General features: G+C 49.8%; 1 protein-coding gene across 3 annotated transcripts in view; it reads right to left on the bottom strand.

Annotated features, from left to right (window-relative positions):
* The window catches only part of LOC102018034, a gene marked incomplete in the record, with an annotated part of 29,559 nt that overhangs the window by 849 nt on the left and 22,236 nt on the right, over positions 1–6,474 (bottom strand).

Below are 6,474 nucleotides of genomic sequence, written 5' to 3'. Positions count from 1 at the left end.
TGAACTTGCAACAATCCTCCTGCCTCAGCCTCCCAAGTGCTGGGATTACAGATGTGCGCCACACCCAGCAAGCCATTGGTTCTTGAATGTTGACTTTGTATCCAGCCATGCTACTAAATTTGCTGATTAAATCTAGCAGTTTTTTAGTGGGGTTTTTGGGGTCTTCTGTGTAGAGTATCGTGTCATCTGCAAATGATAGTTTAACTTCTTCCTTTCCTATCATTATTCCTTTTACTTCTTTCTCTTTCTCTCTTCAGGGTTAGGGTTAGGGTTAGAGTTAGGTTTAGGGTTCAGGGCGTCGGTGGTCACCTCCTTCCTCTTCATTGAATTTTCCCCCTTCACTTTCTCCGCGGGCTTCAATTCGCATTCGGTTCAGATCCTCCCTGAGTCCAGGGCACCCACTTCCCTCCCGTTTGTCTTCCTCTCGTTGCTGTATTCCAGCATCTGGGCCACAACACTCGGAGAAGCTCTTTCTCTGCTGCTGCCACTCTGCCGTCTTGGTGCCTCCCCTCCGTTTCCCACATGTCATCTTTTATTAACAGATGTTTGCAGTACACGTTTACATCCTAGTGCGGAGTCAGTGCACATCGCACTTCTTCATTCCTTCTTTCACTCCTTTTCCTTTCCTTCCCCCTATCTCTTGATCCTCTTCACATTTGACAAGCTCCCTTGTCCTTTCAGGGTTTTTTGTTTTGTTTTGTTTTGTTTTTTGTTTTTTGAGACAGGGTCCAGCGATGCAGTTCAGGCTGGCCTTGACCTCACTAGTAGCCCAGGATGGTCTCAAACTTGCAGTGATCCTCCTGCCTCAGCCTCCTGAGTGCTGGGATTACAGGTGTGCACCACCAGGTCTGCCCTCCCTCCTTTTTATCTATTTTTTTAATCCTTCCTCAGCAGTAGACTGGCTTAAAAATTGAGGCAAGGGTGATGAGCCCTATACCACAGCAAGGAGGAAATGCAGACCAGAAGCCACACAGGCCCAGTCAAGTCCTCAACCACCGGCCCCAGTGCACAAAAGCCAGACTTTCCTGGGCACCAAACACACACTCTAGCCTCCTTCCCCAAATTCACCTGCACGCACACCGTCCTGAGGGGGAAAGTCCCCCAAATACTGAACCACTGAATACATGGCTACGTGAGCCTCGGAAAACACAAGCCTTGAGACGCACAGGCTCACAGGCCTCGGGAAGCACAGGTTGCACAGACCAGGCAGGCTGTACCCGCAGGACCCACACATCCGCTCAGGAGCCCCATTAGTCCAGGCTCCAGCTCTGAGTGATAGCAACCCCAGGCACTGCCCGGGGGACTCTGGGCGGTGCCCAGAGAGCTGCAGAGCGCTTGCACATGCGCATTCGCGTCTGAGGAGTTTGCGTGCAGGAGCTGAGAGTGGCTGGTGGGAGAGGCCGCACCCCATCGCCCGCCAAGCCTCCTCTTCTCTCTCCACCCATCAGCAGTCCACAGCTCTCAGGCCCCGTCCTGGGCAGGGTGCTGGGAACACAGCAGAGACCAAGACAGCACCCAGCTCTGCCGCCAGGGGCCTCAGCATTCAGCGGGTGTGTCAGAGGCATCCCAAGATAACGACACCCAGAGGGGGCAGACTGGGGTGGGGGCCTCCACAGGGCCCTGGGAGCTCAGAGTGGGCGCCTGAGCCAGCCCGGGGCTCGGGAGGCTTCCCGGAGGACTTCCGGGGAGGATTTCCGGGGAGGATTTCCGGGAGGCACAGGAACTGAGGTCTGCAGTCTGAGCCTGTAGGGTAGGAGTGAGCCACGGCCTCCGCGGGAGGGAGTCACATCGCAGCTAAAGACCCAGGCCAGCCGGAGACCCAGAGCAGAGAACAGACATCCAGCTGTCCAGTAATTCACTCGGTTATTTGGTCATTCCACAAACGTGTGTTCACTCTTGAGCCGAGGCCAGAGCCTGTACTGGTTCAAAATGTGACTCATGGGTGAGAACTCAGGCAACCTCGACAGCCGCACGCCAGGGCACAGCCGATGCATACAATCGCATACGCTTCCTGCGTGTTACAGGGCGCTGCTGTAAAGCACATCAGGCTGGGCGTGGTGGTGCCCATCTACAATCTCAGCCCTCGGGAGGCTGAGGCAGGAAAATCACAGCAACCTAAGGCCAACCTGGGCTACATACTTCAAGGCCAGCCTGAAGTACATAGTGAGGCTTTGTCTCAAAAAAAAAACAAATAATTAAGTTGTTAATTAATTAAAAAAGAAAGCATATGAGTCAGAGTAACCCATTTGACAGGAACTAAAATTTAGTTCTGACTGCCTTCCAGGACAGATGTAAAACCCAGGAGCTAGGGCTGGGATGCAGCCCAGCCCGGTGGTAGAGTGCGTGCTTGGCATGCAGGAGGCCCTGTGTTCCATCCCCAGCACTGAAAACAAAACAAAACAAAACAAAACAAAACAAAACAACACAAAGCCCAGACCAGTAGAGAGGGGACAGAGACAAACGAGGGGCACATTTATTTATTCCTTCCTTCTACGGCTTCTGCATACAAGCAAATCGAAGGTGTCAGGCCCAGCTTTTCTGGTCTCAAGTAATAAAGAAAAAAAAAATGCTATCAATAGAATGATGACCTGGTTTTTCCTTATCACTTCAGATTTTTATTTCACACTTACTGCAAGAGCGCTTGCGAAACTTGTTTAGAAAATGCAGAGCCTTATCTTACATCCGTGTGCAGTGCACAGAGATAGGGAAATAAATGGGCTCAGCAGGCCCTAGGGCTCTTGGGAGATTCGTCCATCTCTGGGCTATGGACATGGGCACTTTCCACAGCGAACTGTCCCCCACAGGTCAGGGGCCTGAATCCGACTCCACTGACATCCAAGCAGTGACCTCAAGACCATAATGGCTTCCTGGCTGATAGCAATTGTTAAGAAGCCATCAACTGTGACTTCCTGATTTCAGAATTTTTAAAGTGCACAGGAAAGAGTGCATACTTGTAACCCCAACACTCTGAGAGGCTGAAACAGGAAGATTGCAAGTCTGAGTCCAGTAGGAGCAACTTAACCAGACACCTTGCCTTCATAAAAGGAAGGGTATGCTGGGCGTGGTGGCACACATCTGTAATCCCAGCACTCAGGAGGCAGAGGCAGGAGGGTTGCTGAGTGTTCCAGGCCAGCCTGGACTACACAGTGAGTTCAAGGGCAGCCTAAACTTCATAGGGAGACCTAGTCTCAAAAAAAAAAAAAAAAAAAAAAAAAGGAGGGAAAAGCTGGGGATGTAGTTTAAAGTGAAAGCCTTGGGTGCACTCCTCAGTCCCACTCAAAAAGAAAATCATTTAAAGCACATCTTAGACCCAGTGAAGGTGAAGGTGTTTCCTTGGTGTCCGGATGCCTCGTGTCTGGGTCAGGCTGGGGACACAGCAGTGACAGGCTTTGCCTCACCTGGAGGAAGCTGAGGTTACATACACTTACCTTGTGGCAAGGTGTTGATTTTTGGGATGCCCTGGTGGCTGAGACAGCTGCCACCTGACCCCACAGGACTCAGATTCCAGGGAAACACAGACAGTGCAGGGTTAAGGCGGGGACAGAGTTGCCTGGAGACCTGTGGGAGCCAAGGCAGGTGCAGGAGTCCCAGCAGACTCAGCACCAGTCTCCTGAAGAAAGTCCAGTCTTTTCACCTCACCCCACCATGCCACAGACTTGTGAGAAATAAGCCAGGAAGGAGGGAGAGCCGCCTGCACCCAGTGATACAGTTTGGTCAGAAGCAGGTCAAAGTCTGAGATGATGGCTTTGGATGCCAAGCTAAGGGGGCTGCCCAACACCCAGGGATCAAGATGAATATGTTTGTTGTTTTGGGGGATTTTTGGGTATCAGGAATCTACCTCAGGACCTTGCACGTGCTGGGCAGGCGTTTGTGCCGCAGAGCTATATCTCTGGCCCCAAGGTGAATATGTTAATGCAGCATTTTAAAGACAAATGTAAAACATCCATGATGTTTTGCTGAACAAAATACCAAAATTTTAAATAAAGGTCAGTGCCATGCCTCCCACGTTGTTGCCTGAAGCGAAAGAAAAAATATGCGCCCAACTTTGACAGAAATCAGCTTGCGGATAATGTTTTCCTCACTTGTTAGAATTCATTATCATTCTTTAAAGCGTTACGCACCCCTGGTGCGTGCCAGGCCCTGGCTGGGAGAGGCTGGAACAGAAGAGTAACCACAACCGCCCCTGGACCAGCCTTCTTGAGGCTCAGAGCGCTGCCTTTCTTCTTTCCCATTTCTCCTGCCCTGGTTCTCCTTTGCTCCCTGTCTTCCTGCTGTCTATCTCTTAGAAATCCTAGCTGGACATGGTGCCGCATGCCTGTAATCCCAGCACTCGGGAGGCTGAGGCAGGAGGATCCTTGCGAGTTTGAGACCAGCCTGGGCTATGAAGTGAGCTCTAGGCCAGCCTGAAGTGCATAGTGAGACCCTGTCTCAAAAAGACAAAAAAAATAAAAATAAAAAATCATGAACTCATGTAATAGGGGCACAGGTACAGTGAGACTTTTCTATCAGGCCTGATGGGACTCAGAAGGTTGCTGGTGACGAATCCCAAGCTGTTACCCCTAAAAGTTCAAGGAGGTGGAGTTGGAGGAGGCAAGAGGAAGGGTGGATAGTCAGGTTCCGCCTGACAGAGGGAAGCAAGCGTCCTCCATGCAGAAAGGCTCAAGGAGAAATACCCGAGGCCAGGCAGACATCATCTACTGCAAATCAAGCACACACATTCCCTTCACCCGGCCCCGGACCCTGGTGACCTACCCAGCCCTTCGCAGGACTGCAGCACTTTACCTACTGCCCCCGGAGTCCATCTGCAGGGAGAAGGGATGTTCAGAGGTTTTAATTTTTCACTGTAACTTTCCATATCATTTCATTATACATCTTAGATTTTCTGCTAAACTCGTGAAAGGGGTATGTCAGCCAAGCTTTTTGAAGTTATTGGAAATTATTTATGACATGTAGACACATAACAGATAATATACTGTCATGCTGTCATCGTGTTCTTTACAGCTGAATCTCTCCCTGTGAAAGGAAGAGAGCAGGAAATTGCGTGAGTTCCCCATGATGGGACAGGAGAAAAAAAGAAACTGAATTTCCCTTAAATGTCAGTTCATCTCTGCTGTAGGCAGTGGAAACCGTACCAGCCAGCTGTTAAAAAGGGGGAATCGGTCAGGCACAGGGGCACACATCTGAAATCCTACCATTGGGGTAGGAGGCTGAGGTAGGAGGATCACAAGTTCAAGTCCAGCCTGGGTAACTCAGAGATTTAGCAAGATTCTGTATGAAAATTTAAAAAAGATTGAGGATATAGCTCAGGCTTTGAATTCAATCCCCAGTACTGGGAGATAGAAAGAGAGAGAGAGAGAGAGAGAGAGAGAGAGAGTGCAAGAGAGAGGGAGGGAGGAAAAAGAAGGAGGGAGGGAAGAAGGGAAGGGAGGGTCAAATGATTTAGAGGATGTCAGTAAGGTATGAAAAAGTGGAGCAAGATGCAGAGCGCTATAGCTAATGTCTTATTTCTGGAAGATAAAAGAACTAATCCCACAGGGCTTGTATGTGAAAACATGTCCATAGCTGCACACTGGTATCCCTGTGCATATAGCCATGTGAGTATCTCTCCACATATGTACCAATCGTATGTGTAGGATCACATTCATATTCATGCCTTGGTACTTGACTGTTTTGAAACTTGTCGTGCTGGGTACTCAACACACTGATGAGAAATTTTGTCCCAGTACCGTACCTGTCATTTGCTTGGTACCTGATGCGCAAGACCAGAACTTGGGGGTGGTCATTGCCTCCAGACTCACTACCATTTCTAGCTGAGCCAGCTGGTTTGGTACTTGCTGGTTTTGTTACTCATTGCATCTCCCACAACCAATGAATTCTGAGTTTGGGAAGCTGTGGGAAGAGACAGATCAGGCGCTATAGTTTGGATCTGAAATATCGCCTAAGGTCCATGTGTTGAGGGATTGGTCCCACAGTGGTGCTCTTGGGAGGAGGTGGAACACCTTGTGGGGCCTCGTGGGAGGAAGTCAGGCAATTGGGGCTGAGCCTATGACGGCAAAGCTGGGCTCCGGTCCCTTCCTTCTGTCTCTGCCTGCTCAACTGTGTGCTACGCCAGTAAGTCATAAGCCGGAATCTCCAACGCTGTGAGCCCAAATAACCCTTTCCTCTTAAGCTGATTTCTCTCGGGTATTTGCTACAGTGATGGAAAACCGCCTAATGCATCTAGTTATTACAGGATTTCTGGAGATGGAGGCCTGTGGGGAGCCAGTGAGAGAAGACGGTGGGGACAGAGCCAAGCAGGAAGGGAAGAGGGAAAGCTTTCACTTACAAATTAGAAACATTAAAAAAAAAAAAAATTAAAAGCATAACGCCGGCCCTCATGCTGAGGACTGAAACTAGACCCATGTCTATCACCATGCACTCAGGTCAAAATGGATCAAAGATCTAAATGTTCAAAACAGAAACACTGGGGGCTGG

This window comes from Chinchilla lanigera, unplaced genomic scaffold (genome assembly GCF_000276665.1).
Source record: "Chinchilla lanigera isolate Chin_1 unplaced genomic scaffold, ChiLan1.0 scaffold00154, whole genome shotgun sequence".
Classification (NCBI taxonomy): Eukaryota; Metazoa; Chordata; class Mammalia; order Rodentia; family Chinchillidae; genus Chinchilla; species Chinchilla lanigera.
This window is presented reverse-complemented; position numbering and strand designations above follow the sequence as displayed.